General features: G+C 34.7%; 1 pseudogene; it reads right to left on the bottom strand.

Moving 5' to 3' along the window:
- Window positions 1–12,933: 12,933 nt before the first annotated feature.
- On the bottom strand, window positions 12,934–13,869 carry LOC119537966 (annotated as a pseudogene).
- Window positions 13,870–14,897: the final 1,028 nt, after the last annotated feature.

The raw sequence follows: 14,897 nt of genomic DNA on the forward strand, positions 1-14,897 counted from the left end.
TTCATTATATTGGTATAGTACATTTGTTACTGTTGATGAAAGAATATTAAAATACTGCTAACTTTAGAACATATTTTGCAATAGGTATATTTTTCCCGATATACCCCTCTATTATTAACTTCTAGTTACAGTGTCATACATTTGTTCTATTTCATGAAAGAAATTTCTAATATTTGTAAAGTTTATCGTAGACATTGTCCACCACAAGATTCACTGTTTTATACATTCTGATATTTTAACCTCCAACTTTCCTTCTGGTGACATACATAACTCTTAAGTTTCCCCTTTCCAACACATTCACACACCATTCAACACGATTAGTTATTCTCACAGTAATGTGCTACTATCATCTCTTTCCATTTCCAAACACTTAAGGTCAGCCCAGTCAAACATTCTGTTTATAATATGCAACCAATCTCCATTCTTTAGCTTCATTCTATATCCTGGTAACTTATATTTTATGTCTATGAGTTAACCTATTATAATTAGTTCATATCAGTGGGACCATACAATATTTGTTCTTTGGTGTCTGACTTATTTCACTCAGTATAGTGCCCTCAAAATTTCTGCATCATACTATTTTTTGTTTTTGTTTTTGCTTTTGTTTTGTTTTTGTTTTTTTTAAAGATGGTTTTGTTTACCCACCATATATTCCTTCCTTAGTAAGCAATCAATGGTTCCTTGTATAATCACATATCTATACATTCACCACCATCACCACTATCTATATAAGGCCATCTCAATTTCTTCTACAAAGGAGAAGGAGGAGTCAAAGAAGGTAGAGAGACAAAAGAAAAAGAAAAAGAAAGAAAAAATGACAGATAGAAAGCAGCAAAAGGAAAGACAGGATTAAACTAAAGTAAATATGAGTCAGAAAACATCAATGCTGTTAATGACACTCAAATGTTGTGCTATGATTAAGTAGAAAATGACAATTACACATTTGTAGTATTGCTAGAAATTCTGTTTTCCCCTTAAAATGAATTTTCAGCATTGTACAACCATATTTTCCTGTAGGTCAACAAATACTACCACAAAATTTGCACATTTGTACTGGTAGTATCAGCATGTACCTTCTAACAAAAGTAACTTACTTGGGAGAACCTAAGATGGTGGCTAGGTGAGACATGGCAAAAAGAAAAAAAAAAAAAAAAATCCATGAAAAATGCTAGATAAAAGCCAGAAAGTGACCCAGAACACCATTTCCAGTGATGCACCAGCCAGACAAAGTCTCCTAAATCCACAGAGACTGTGCATTTGGTGAAACTGGCAGTCTGCATTCTGAAATGAGTGAGTGAGCTGGCTGAAAATATGGCAGCTGTGCTGCTGCTGCAGTGTGGGGAAACCTTTGGTTGGCATTTGAAGATGGACTAGTTTTTCAAAAAAAAAAAAAAAAACCCAGGAGCAGCTTCGGATATGGCAGTGAGAACTGTGCAGTGAAGCATGGCAGGAACAGGCTGTACCAATGTCTCACTATCTGGCATGGAAGGTAACCCTTCCCACACCTGCTGCTAATTGTCTTGGAGCCAGGAGGGCAGAGGGGAGCCAAAAGGAGAAAGAAACCATGCCCCTTGCAGCCATCTTCCTGGTGGGCTGGGGACACTCCTGCCTGGGGCCAGAGCTATAGCCCAGAGCTGCATCAAGGGTCCCAGTGTGATGGGGAGTGTTTCCTGCAGCACCGCACACTTGCCACAATATCAGCCATGGACAGTGCCTTTTAGCACACCCACAGCTAATTGTCCCAGAGCTGGGAAGGCAGAGCTGTGAAAAAAAGGGGAAATTAACACACCCCATTCAACCATCTTTACAGCAGGCTGGTAAAACCCTTGCATGGCCTGGCAGCCCAGGGCTTCCCTGGAGGCTGGCGTGCACTTGTGATGTGGCACAACCTTCCCTCAGCAGAGGTCCTGGAAGAGCACAGCTGAGAAGGGGGACCTGCTCAGAAATCCTGAATCACCAGGACAACACATTCTTCTCTAGTTATCACAGATCTTTCTCCAGAATAGACCATATTCTGGGGCATAAACAAGCCTCAATAAATTTAAAAAATTGAATTTATTCAAAGCACATTCTCTGACCACAATGGAATACAAATAGAAGTTAATAACCATCAGAGATTTAGAAAATTCACAAAAACCTGGAGGTTAAAAATGAGGGGGAGATGAAAACATTCCTGGATAATCAAAAGCTGAGGGACTTCATCACAAGTAGATCAGTCCTATAAGAAATGCTAAAGAGAATTTTATAGGCTAAAAGGAAGGGACACTAAACAATTGACTGACAACACATGAAGAAATAAAGATTTCTAGTAAAGATCACACGGTAAATATAAGTACCAATTCTACTGTATTTTTGAATTGTAACTCCACTATTTACTTCCTACAGGATCTAAAATACATAAACTATAATGATAAAACAGTGGGTTTGGATTCAATGTAAAATATGTAATTTTTGACAAGAACTACATAAAGGTGGGGGAATGAAGGAGTATAGGAACATAGTTTATGTGTCCTATTGAAGTTAAGTTGGTATCAAAGAAAAACAAGATTGTTATGGATTTAAGAGGTTAAATTTAGCCCCACAGTAAACACAAAGAAAGTATCAGAGAATATGTCCATAGAGATGAAAAGTACAGTATGGTTTATGAGAAGTGGGGGAAGGGGCAATGGGGAGTTAAGAAATGAGTGTAGGGTTTTTTTTGGGGGGTGAAGGGAAATTTCTAGTAATGGATGGTGGGAAGGTGATGGCATTGCAACATTCTAAATGTGATTAATCCCACTAATGGAATGCGAGGGAGGGGTTGGAATGGGAAGATTTAGGCTGTATATATGTTTCCACAATTGAAAAAAAGAAAAAGAAAGTCTAAATAGATAATGACAACTAAATGCCAAGGATGATTTGAGGATGGAGGATAGGAAGCTAAAAGGGACACATTTTTATTTTTTAGAATGCTTTTAGCAATCTGAGGGATATTCCCTTTCCAAATAAATTTGATGACAAGCTTTTCCAAATCTGCAAAATATGTTCTTAGAATTTTGATAGGGATTGTATTGAATCTGTAGATGAGTTTGGGTAGTATTGACATCTTAATGACATTTAACCTTCCTATCCATGAACATGGAATATTTTTCCATCTTTTTAGGTCCCTTTCTATTTCTTTTAGTAGATTTCAGTAGTTTTCTTTGTATAGGCCTTTTACATCTTGGTTAAGTTTATGCCTAGGCACTTGATTTTTTAGTTGCTATTGAAAATGGTATCTTTTTCTTGAGTGTCTCTTCAGTTCAGTCATTTCTAGTGTATAGGAACATTACTGACTTATGTGCATTAATCTTGTATTCTGCTACTTTGCTAAATTTGTTTATTAGCTCAAGTAGCTGTGTTGCTGATTGCTCAGAGTTTTCCATATATAAGATCATATCATCTGTAAATAATGACAGTTTTATTTCTTTCTTTCCAACTTGGATGCTTTTATTCCTTTGTCTTGCCCGATTGCCCTGGCTAGCACTTTTAGCATAGTGTTGAATAACAGTGGTGACAGCGGGCATCCTTATCTCATTCCTGATCTTAGAGAGAAGGCTCTCAGTCTCTCACCATTGAGCACTATGTGGGCTTTGGGTGTCTTATATATGCTCTTTATCATATTGAGGAAGTTTCCTTTAATTCCTACTTTTTGATGTGTTCTTATTCAGAAGGGATGTTGGATTTTGTTGAAGGCATTTTCAGCATTTATTGAGATGATCATTTGGTTTTTCCCCTTTGATTTGCTAATGTGTTGTATTATGTTAATTGATTTTCTTATATTGAACCATCCTTTCATGCCTGGAATGAACTCCACTTGGTCATGGTTTAGTGTGTCTTTGGATTTGATTTGAAAGTATTTTGTTGAGAATTTTTGCATCTACGTTCATTAGGGAGATGGGCCTGTAGTTTTCCTTTCTTGTAGCATCTTTACCTGGTTTTGGTATTAGAGTGATGTCAGCTACATAAAATGTGTTATGTAGTTCCATTTTCTTCAGTGTTTTGAAAGCATTTAGGTAAGATTGGTGTCAGTTCCTTTTGGAAAGTTTGGTAGAATTCCCCTGTGAAGCCATCTGGCCCTGGGCATTTATTTGTGGGAAGCTTTTTGATGACTGATTGGATCTCTTTACTTGTGATTGGTTGGTTGAGGTCTTCTATTTTTTGTCTGATCAGTATGGGTTTTTTATGTGTTTCCAGGAAATTTTCCATTTCCTCTACATTATCTAGTTTTTTGGCATACACTTTTTCATAGTATACTCTTATAATTTTTATTATTTTTTTTTTAATTTCTTTGGCATCTGCAGTAATGCTGTCTCTTTCATTCATTATTCTGTTTATTTGGGTCTTCTCTCTTTTCAATTTAGTCAGTCTAGCTAGCGGCTTGTCAATCTTGATCTCAAAGAACCAACTTTTGTTTTTTTTTAATATATTTTTCCTTTTTTTGTCTCTATATCATTTATTTCTGTTTTAATCCTTATTGTTTCTTTTCCTCTACTTCATTTAGGATTAGTTTGCTATTCATTATGTAGCTTCTTCAGTTGCTCCATTAGTTCTTCAATTTTAGCTCTTTCTTACTTTGTAATGAATGCATTTGGAGCTATAAATTTCTCCCTCACTACCACTTTTGCTGCATTCCATAGGTTTTGACATGTTGTGTTCTCATTTTCATTTATCTCCATATGTTTAGCAATTTCTCTTGCTATTTCTTCTTTAACCCACTGTTCATATAGGAGTGTGTTGTTTAACCTCCAGATATTTTTGAATTTTCTAAGTCTTTGATAGTTATTGACTTCTAATTGTATTCCATTGTGATCAGAGAATGTGCTTTGAATAATTTCAATTTTTTAAAATTTATTAAGGCTTGTTTTATGGCCCAGCATATGATCTATTCTAGAGAAAATTCTGTGAGCACTACAGAAGAATGTGTATCCTGGTGATTTGGGATGTAATGTTCTATATATATCTGTTAATTCAAATTCATTTATCAGATTGTTTAGGTGTTCAGTTTCCATATTGGTCTTCCATCTGGTGGATCTATCTATAGGAGAGAATGATGTATTGTAGTCTCCCACATATCCTCTACATTAGAGTTCTTAACCTTTCTCCATTCCTCTCTCTCCTTTCTTTGTTTCTCTGTTGGTAGGACTCCCTTTAGTATCTCAAGCAGGGCAAGTCGCTTGTTAGCAAATTCTCTCAGCCTTTGTTTGTCTGTGAAAAATTTAAGCTCTCCCTCAAATTTGAAGGAGAGCTTTGCTGGATAAAGAATTCTTGGTTGGCAATATTTCTCTTTCAGAATTTTAAATATGTCATGCCACTGCCTTCTTGCCTCCATGGTGGCCATTGAGGATTCACTGCTTAGTCTTATGCAGTTTGCCTTGTATGTGGTGAATTGCTTCTCTCTTGGTGCTTCAGAACTTGCTCTTTCTCTTCAGCATTTGACAATCTGATCAGAATATGTCTTGGAATGTGTTTATTTGGATTTATTCTGTTTGGACATTGTTGAGCATCTATGATTTATGTATTTATGTTGTTTAGAAGTTTGGGAAGTTTTCCTCAACAATTTCTTTGAATACTCTTCCTAGACCTTTACCCTTCTCTTCCCCTTCTGAAACACCAATGATTCTTATATTTGAGTGCTTTATGTTGGCCATAATGTCCCTGAGATCCATTTTGATTATTTTTATATTTTCCCATTCTTTCTTTTGTTCTTTCACTTTCCACTCTGTCCTCTTTGAGTTTGCTGATTTGCTGCTCAGCTTCCTTGATACTGTGATTATTATTGATACTGTGAGTATCCATAATCTTCTTATTTGTTTGACAATTTCTTTCATTTCCATAAGATCATCTGTTTTTTAATCTACTCTTACAAATTCTTCTTTATGCTCTTCTAGGATCTTCTTTATGTCCTTTATATCCTGTGCTATGATCTCATTGTTTGTCATTAGTTCTTTGATTAATGGCTCCAAGTACCATGTCTCCTCTGATCTTTTGATGTGAGTGTTTGTGTTTGGGTTATCCATATCTTCCCATTTTTTCACATGCTTTAAAATTTTCTGTTGTTTTTGGCCTCCTAGCATTTGCTTATCTTTATAGGGTACTTTTAGGATATGTAGCTTATTTGAACAATTATCTTTAATTTGTCAGAGCTACAGCTTTGTGGAGTACACTTTCTCTAACCAGCAGATGGCGTCTGCAAGCCACTTACCCTCAAGGCAGTTCTCCCCAACTTTGTCTTTGTGGTGAGTGGCTCTCTGAATCTTGCGGTGGTCCAATTGATGCACCAAATTTCCATGTGTATTTGGTAATGCCCACCCTGAATGTGGGGGTTTGTCTGAGCTGTTTGGAACAGAGGGTGGCTTTAATAATCAAATCTCCCAGGTGTTCCTGGAGACTTAAAGCTGTTGCAGGAGTCCAAACCTTCAGTTCAGTCTTACCACAGTTTGTCTCTGCCACAGACCCACAAGTCTCTGATATTGTTGTATGGTCCCTGGGACTTCCGTATGTGTCCCTCCTCCAAGATGTAACCTCCTAAGTCCTCTGCAGAGGGAAGACTGTGGTATGTCACAGGTGAGCACAGTCCCCAAGGAAGCTCAGGGGCATTCCCAGCCTGCTGAAAGGATAGCTGTATGGGGCATGGTAATTTCCCCATTTTAGTGGGCCTCTGCCTTCCTACTTCTGTGACAATTAGCTGCAGGTGTGTGAAAGGCTATTGTCCATGCCAGACACTCAGGTGTGTGCATGGGTTGCAGGAAGTATGTCTCACTATGTTGGGTTGTGCGGCTTTTGCTGCCGGGTCTGCAGCCACTTTTGGGTTTTTAAACTAATGCATCTCCAAACACACCCCTGCTTTCTCCCAACCACAGCATGGCTGCTGGTTCTTCAGCAGGGTCACTCACTTGTTTCACTAAATGCATGGCCCCTGTGGATTTAGCAGACCTTGTCCAGCCAGTGCACTCACAGTGCACTCACTTGTTTCACTAAATGCATGGTCCCTGTGGATTTAGCAGACCTTGTCCAGCCAGTGCATCACTGGAACTGGTATTCTATGGTACTTTGTCTTTTATCTAGCATTTTTCACAGAGATGCTTTTTTGCCCTGTTTCTCCTAATCCACCATCTTCCTCCCTCCTTCTAACAACTCTTCTTAACTGAAGATTTTTCCCAGTTTTATTATAAATAATTCATTTTTAATTTTTATTTTGCATAGAAATCTATTATCCATTTTGAATGAGCTTTATGTAAGGTGTGACGTATAAGCATTTTATGTGCATATGGATATCCATTCATTCAAAAATCATTTGTTGAAAAGACTACCCTTTCTCCACTGAATTGCCTACAATTTTTTGAATGTAATTATGAACACTCTAGCCCATACCATTAATATAAATATTAAAATATCACCGTTATTTGATTACTTGATAGCTTTTTTTAATGTGCCTTGAAATCAAACAGTGAAATTTCACCAAACTGGTTGTTTTATAAATTAGTGTTGGCTGATCTATATCCATTGCATTTCCATATAATAAACTTAGAATTAGATTTAATAATAATAATAAAAAAGCCTGATCAGATTTTGGATTTCATTGAATCTAGTGATTCACTTGAGGGGAGCTGATGTTTTTGATCATTGAACACAGAGTTTCACTTCATATACTAAGATGTTCCTTAATTTCTCTTGGCAACTTCTGTAGTTTTGAATAGTATCTGTGCTGCATGTATTTTTCACATTTATCTTTAATTCCTTTATGAATGAGATTTAAAAATTAAATTTGTGATTTTGTGTTACTAGTACAAAAATTACAAATTTTGTGTATTGATCTTGTGTCCAAAACTGTTACACTCACTTATGTGTAAGAAAAAAAATCATCCAGATTCTGTAAGAAGTAAACAATGCCTGTGCTTACAGGAGATATGACAGAAAATTCTAACAAATGTAAGGAAAAGCTACAGTATTTGGTAAATATCAGATAAATGCTGGCCTAATAGAATGACTTCAGATGTGTTCTTTTAGGATCTTCTTTCTGGAAGTATTTGTTAGAATTAGTATTATTTCTTCTTTAATGTAGAGTTTGTGGGTGCTTTATGGACTGCTGGTTTCTGATTCGGAAGATTTGAAATTACAAATTCATTTGTTTAAGATATATAGACAGCACAAAAATATTTCTATTCCTGAAACCATTTCTCCTCTCAAAATGAAATTGAACCATAGGGTCTATGACATTGGTGGGGCCAGGAGAGAGCTCCAATTTTCAAGCCTCTAGACTTATTGGTTTAGGTAGCCACTCAGGGTCAATGACTGGAAAACTTCATCCCACATGGGCTGTAGGGGCTCAGGCAAGGGGTCCTAAGGCCTTTATGGTCCCTTCATGGTTGCCAAATAAGTGGACTTATTGCCTGATGTACACAGAAGTCAATGTTGTGACATCAGGATTTTGAGAAAAGAGAATTTATCTTGAGGCAGCCCAGCAAGGAGACAATAGCAAACCAAATTCTGTCTCAAAAGAGGCTTGGGATTTTTTTATGTTGTTTGAAGCAATTTGGCTCAGGGAAATGGGATAGTATGGGGTGAGATGATGTAATTCAGGAGTTAGGGTTAAGTGGATCATGCACTATTATCAATCATGTTAGTGTATACATGGCATGTTCAAAAATGACAGATTAATATGTTGAATAGGTACAATTTTTACTATTATATTTAAGTATAGCTAACATTAGTTCAGAGTTTCTTCCATCTGAACATGCTCCAGTACCTAGCACTGGTCTTAGCTAGTTCTCTAGAGGAAGAATAAAACAGGAACTTATCTCTAAGTGAAAAAAGTATCTCATTAATAAACTTAAGGAGGTGGGTTTTCTAAGAAAGGGGAAGTGGAAATTTTTGCAAGCAATTAAAGGAGGAATTCTTGGAAAGTGGGCAAAGGAGGGGCTCCCTGAAAGTAGCTTAGATAACAATGGTTTAAAAGCTGTCTTATCTAACAACTCTTCATCCAGTCCAAGGATGTGAAAATTTTCTTCTATGTTTCATTATCATATTTTGTATTTTTATATTTTGTGTAGACATCTATGTTCCATTTTTAACTAATGTATATATAATGTATGAGATACAGGTTGAGGTTCATTTTCTTTGTATATGGATGTCCAATTGTTCCAACATTTGCTGAAAACACTCTTTCTTCACAGAATTGCCTACAGTCCTCTCTTAGATTTAGTTGACCATAAATGTGTGGATATAATTCTAGATTCCCTAAGCTGTTCAATTGTTGTGACTGTCCATCTATTTGAAAATACCATACTGGTTTGATTACTGTCACTTTATAAAATACCCTGAGATCAGGAAGTGCAATTTCTCCAAATTTGTTCTTTTGTAAATTTTTGTAGGCTAATCTAGAGTCATCACATTCCCATATAAATGTTGGAAATAGTAATAATCTAAAAAACATCAGTTCATATGTCTTTGGGAAGATGGCATTGAATCTAGGGATTAATTTTGTGCTTCTATGAAGGTATTTTACAAAAAAAGGTAAAAATATTGAATTGCCTCATTTATGAATACAGAGTATTGCTCCATTTATTATGGTATACTTTAATTTTCCTTTTCAAAGTCATGAAGTTCTCAGTGTAAATGCTTTCTACATATATTGTCATATTTAATTAAATATTGTTAGATATTAATATTAAAGTATTTAGTATTTTGATGCTTTTCTATCATATTTAAATTAAATTTATGATAATTTGTTAAAAGCAAAATCTTTGTAATCAGTTTTTGCCTGTTGATCTCACATACCCCAAAACTACTAATCTCACTTATTTTTTTAATAAAGCATCACCCAGATTGGATAGGGGAAGTAAAACTGTCTGTATTTACTGGTGATATGAATGTCTAAGAAGTAAATCCTAACTAATGTAAAGAAAAATCATTATATTTTTGGTGTATCAGAGAAATGTTGGCCTAATAGAATGAGTTGTTATATTCTCTTCCATTCTTTTTGCTGGAACTGTTTGTGTAGAATTGCTATTATTTCTGTTTTAATGTTTGATAGAATTCACAAATATAGATAAATAGACTTGGGGATTCCTAGTGGGAAGATTTGAAGCAATACATTCAATTACTTTAAGAGATATAGCACTACTGAAATGATCTGCTGTTTATTTTTAATGTGCTTTGTAATTTATATCATTAAAGCAATTTTCCAAATCTGTTTTTTTTTTAATTTACTGGCCTTAATATGTTTATAATATTCCCTTATTTTCCTTTAAAAATCTGTACAATGTGTAATGACCTCTCTTCTGTCATTAAGAAATAAAATGTTTGGTAATCAATGATCTAACTTTCCTAGGTATCAAGATATATAAAAATTAAAGCAAATAAAATCAAGCAATATAAAGATAAGAATGTAATAAAATAAGGAAAGAATTCAATGATATAACTAACAGTTCTAAATATAGAGCATCAAGAAAGCCAAAAGTTGGTTCTATGAAAGGATTAATAAAATTCAGAAACCTTTAGCAGGATCAAAAGAAAAGGGAAAAAACACAAATTGCCAATATGATGGAGTACATATGTTTCTGTTAGAAGTGCAAAATTGCAAAAATAGCTTAAAATACTCTATGAAAACATCTACCAAATCTGTCATAAATAATGATCCAACTATTGTGTTTCTAGGCATTTATTTACAATACTATCAATTTGTAAGACTCAGCAAAGTGTCATCAATAAAAAGTGGTTAGATGTTCATACCTGGTCTTAGCAGGGAAAATGAGTTTCATGAGCACATGCTCACACTTCTAGTATGTCTGCTTGTCCTTGCAATCAATTTCAAGGAGCAGATGAACAAATTAATCTCAAAGAGGTAAAAATAAATTATCCTTGAACTTAAAGTGATATTGCATAACCACTTCAAATTCAGACACCACTCTTCTGAACAGCTTTCTCTTTAAAGCCAAGGGTCTTTTCTCTGACCCCTCACCAAAAAATGCTAGCCCACCACACCATTCACACACAGACACACTCAACATAAATATCCACACATATACATTTTATTTTAAAAATCCACATATTCCTTGGATAAGTAGTACATTAAACCAAATCAAATATAACTATAAATCACTAACTACTCTAATCTAATCTCCTTTGGAAAAGAGATAAAACACCAAAAGAAGAGATCCTGGCATTAAAGGCAAACGTTGTTTCTGATGTGGCTTTTCCTGAATCCCCCACTGGCTGTGGGCAGGAGAAATCCAATCACATAAGTGCTGTGTGGAATTAATGCAAACATTCTGTTGATTAAATGACAAGTGCCTGGACAGGGAGAAAAATCTGGAGAAATGGGAATCAAGGCACAGAGTGAAATTGGTTCATATGCTTTATAAAATGTGGGGGTCAGGATTAATTGGGAAAATAGCATTTCCTTGAAATAGAAAATAAATAACTAAAAGTATAGTATAAGAGACTGATAGCCTGCTAATTTCATTCACATCTTGATTTACACTTGGGGATATATGTTGAAGTGTTGACACACAGATGTCACTTAATTCATTATTTATGCATAATTGTTAGTGATACAGGAAATGCTTGCACATGTAGAAAGGTTATGCACTCAAATAAAGAGAGGAGCTGTTAGATTTGCATATTTGTTAGAAACCATTTTTTAATGAAAGATACATGTTGTTGTAACATGCACTTATTAAATGTAAAAGTTTTATTTTTTTCTCCCCTAAGAATGAAATACAAATAGTCTGGTAATAAAATGGCTAATCATCCTAATCTTTCCCTCAAACCTTTAGGCTTTGCCATATTTTCTTGTGATGGTTTTTCCAAAGAGAAGTTAAATCTGGCAATATGTTTCTGCTTTATCACATGACAAAATAATACTTTTTTCAGTTCTTTTCTAATATAACAGCTCTACTTAGTTTTATCTCCTTGCTGTTTTTCCTGATCAGTTATCCTTAGTGCAGTACCTGCAGAATGAGTATAACTCTTGTACTGCATGTAAATATTCTAAAACACTTTCTATATTTTAATTACTTTCCTTTTCAGATAATCCTCTGATCTATGCCCTTTTCCTTTATGATAAATGCTTTGTGACTTAAGAGATTAATTTTAGGAATGTAATTGCATCAAATTGTCATTTGGTTTCTTCAAGAAATCTTTCCTTGAAGTCTCATCTACAGGATACTTACAAAATTTTTTTTTTTAATCTATTATATCACAATGCTTTCTGCTCACAAGTTTCTCTTTGCTTTTAGACCACATCATTTTTTAAAATTTTTTGCTCATTTGTTTTCATGTTAATATGAAATACCTTTGTTTCTGGAATCAATGACTAACAATTTACTTATCAACTTTAGGTAGGTAGGGGTGTGTCAACCTTGTGTTATATAATTCAGTCCCCTAAGCTATATGGGACATAATTTTCAATTCTGGACACCTGTAATTTTGTAGTCATCATTCTGAATTATGAATTTCCAATCGATGTTCTGAGTTTTTTTATTTTTTAACTTTTTTATAGTCATTCAAGAGAATTGACTCCCAGAAAACACTTTAAGTCATATGTAATCATACTGACTTTCTTATTGCTCAATTTTGAATGCCACTAGAGGATACATGAATAATTATCAAATATAACTTAGAAATTATTGCTGAAACTATAGATTTAACTTCTCCATTAAAACAGAATGTGCTGATATGTCACCATGTAGTCTTCCTGGCAGCCTGAACTTTTAAATAAAATTATCAGCAAATTGTTTTCATTAAAATTCACTCCTCAAAATAGCATTGCATTAATTGCTTTCACCCACATGATTTCTTTGCAGGTATCATACCAACACCATCTCAATACCCCATAAAATTATCCATTGCGTTCAAAATAGCAACAGAATAATTAATCTCTGTAGTAGTTTCTAGCTTTTTGATTCCACATTAATTGTATGTTTCCTTTGAAAATAACATTTGACACCAAACCTTTCTCATGGCATTTTTCATCTCTGTATTTCTCAGAGTATAGATTATAGGATTGAACATAGGAGCAATGATCGTGTAAAATAGTGCAAATATTTTATCCTCAGGGTAAGTGTTAGGTGGTCTGAGGTAAGCAAAGATTGAAGGCCCAAAGAATAAGACAACCACTGTGATATGAGACCCACAGGTAGAAAGAGCTTTGCGAATTCCCTCAGCTGAGTGATTTCTTAAATTAAATACTATGATGACATAAGAAACAAATAAGACAACAAAGGTTACTAAGGCAACCATACCTTAACTGGCAACCACAAGGACACCTGTGATGTAGGTATCAGTGCAGGCAACTTTTAGCAGTGGGAAGATATCACAGAAATAGTGATCAATTGCATTTGGACCACAAAAGGGCAACTGGATTGTCATAGACAGTTGAGGAAAGGAATGGGCAGCCCCTCCAGCCCAAGCAGCTAGGACTAGAAGATTGCATCTTGTCCTGTTCATGATAATCATGTAGTGCAGAGGTTTGCAGATGGCAACATAGTGATCAAAGGCCATGACAATAAGAATGAAAACTTCAATACTTCCAAAGAAGTGCATGGTAAAGACTTGTAACATGCAATTACTGTAGGAGATGGTTTTTGTCCCCACTAACAAGTCACCAATCAATTTGGGTGTAACACTAGAGGTATAGCAGATGTCCATACAGGATAAGTGGGTAAGAAAGTAGTACATGGGCTGCTGAAAAAGAGAGCTCCATTGAATAGAGACAAAAATCAGGAGGTTTCCTACCAAGATGGAAATGTAACAGAATAAAAAGAGCACAAAGCAAAATGTTTGAATGTCTTGGTCATAAGAGAGTCCCAAAAGAATGAATTCTGAGATGTTACTGTGGCTCTCCATGTATTTCAGTTTGTTATGTATTGTGCATAAATGAGTTGAATGTCTGAAAAGAAAAAAAACAAACATGAATTTGGATAGAAAATTTACAGTATAATCCCAATAATATAAAATTTACCACAATAATGGGTAGACATATATAGAATATCAATATTAATTATTCTTTACTTATGGAATTATGCTGCTTTTTCTTTTTTACCATGTCTCATTTTATAAAAATATTCTGGAAAAAATTAAAATGGGAATAATTATGTACTTTATACATTTTGACCATTAGAGGTTAAAGTGTAAGTGTTAGTTTGATCAACAAGAAAATATTTTTCCTATTATTTATATAGTTTAGAAAGCAACAAATGTTTAATTTACCCAGTAATATTAAAACTGTTTTGAATATTTTTAAATGTATTGCCTTAGCCATAAAGTCAACTTTCTTTCTTCCAGCTTGAACTGGAAAATGCAAATGTTTAAACCACCCCAATTTACATCAGTAAACCTTAATTTGGTAAAGCTACTGGGAAAATTTTTATCAGGCCAGAGTTTTTAGCAGCTAACTATAACTAAATAATATTAAATAATTAAAGAATGGTTACTAGTCCTATCTTTTATATATTACAACTGACATCAGCTTCTTGTAAATGAAATGGTGTATTGCTCATTGTCAAATATACTTATTTAATTAAAACAAATTGATTTAAAGATAATTGTTATGTAAGTATGTTTGAACTACTTGAACAAGATCACTGGATTAATCCAAGTCCATGATTTCCCACAAAAGTGAGTCAGATCACAGGAATCTCTGTAATTTTTCAGAATCTATGTGTTATATACTATTGATTCTAGGAGATAAATAATCTGGATTCTTACTTAGTTTGGTGCTGCATCTCTTGCATGAGAGCAGAGCGGGATGGGGGAGGGGTGTCATGGGGAGCAGCCCTGGGAGGAACTGCTATGAATCCTCATCTTAGTAGAAAAAAAAATATGGAATTTGATAAGTTACTGGATCACCTAGTCAGTATTCCTGAATACTTATG

The sequence above is a fragment of the Choloepus didactylus genome, chromosome 6 (genome assembly GCF_015220235.1).
Source record: "Choloepus didactylus isolate mChoDid1 chromosome 6, mChoDid1.pri, whole genome shotgun sequence".
In the NCBI taxonomy this organism is placed as follows: Eukaryota; Metazoa; Chordata; class Mammalia; order Pilosa; family Megalonychidae; genus Choloepus; species Choloepus didactylus.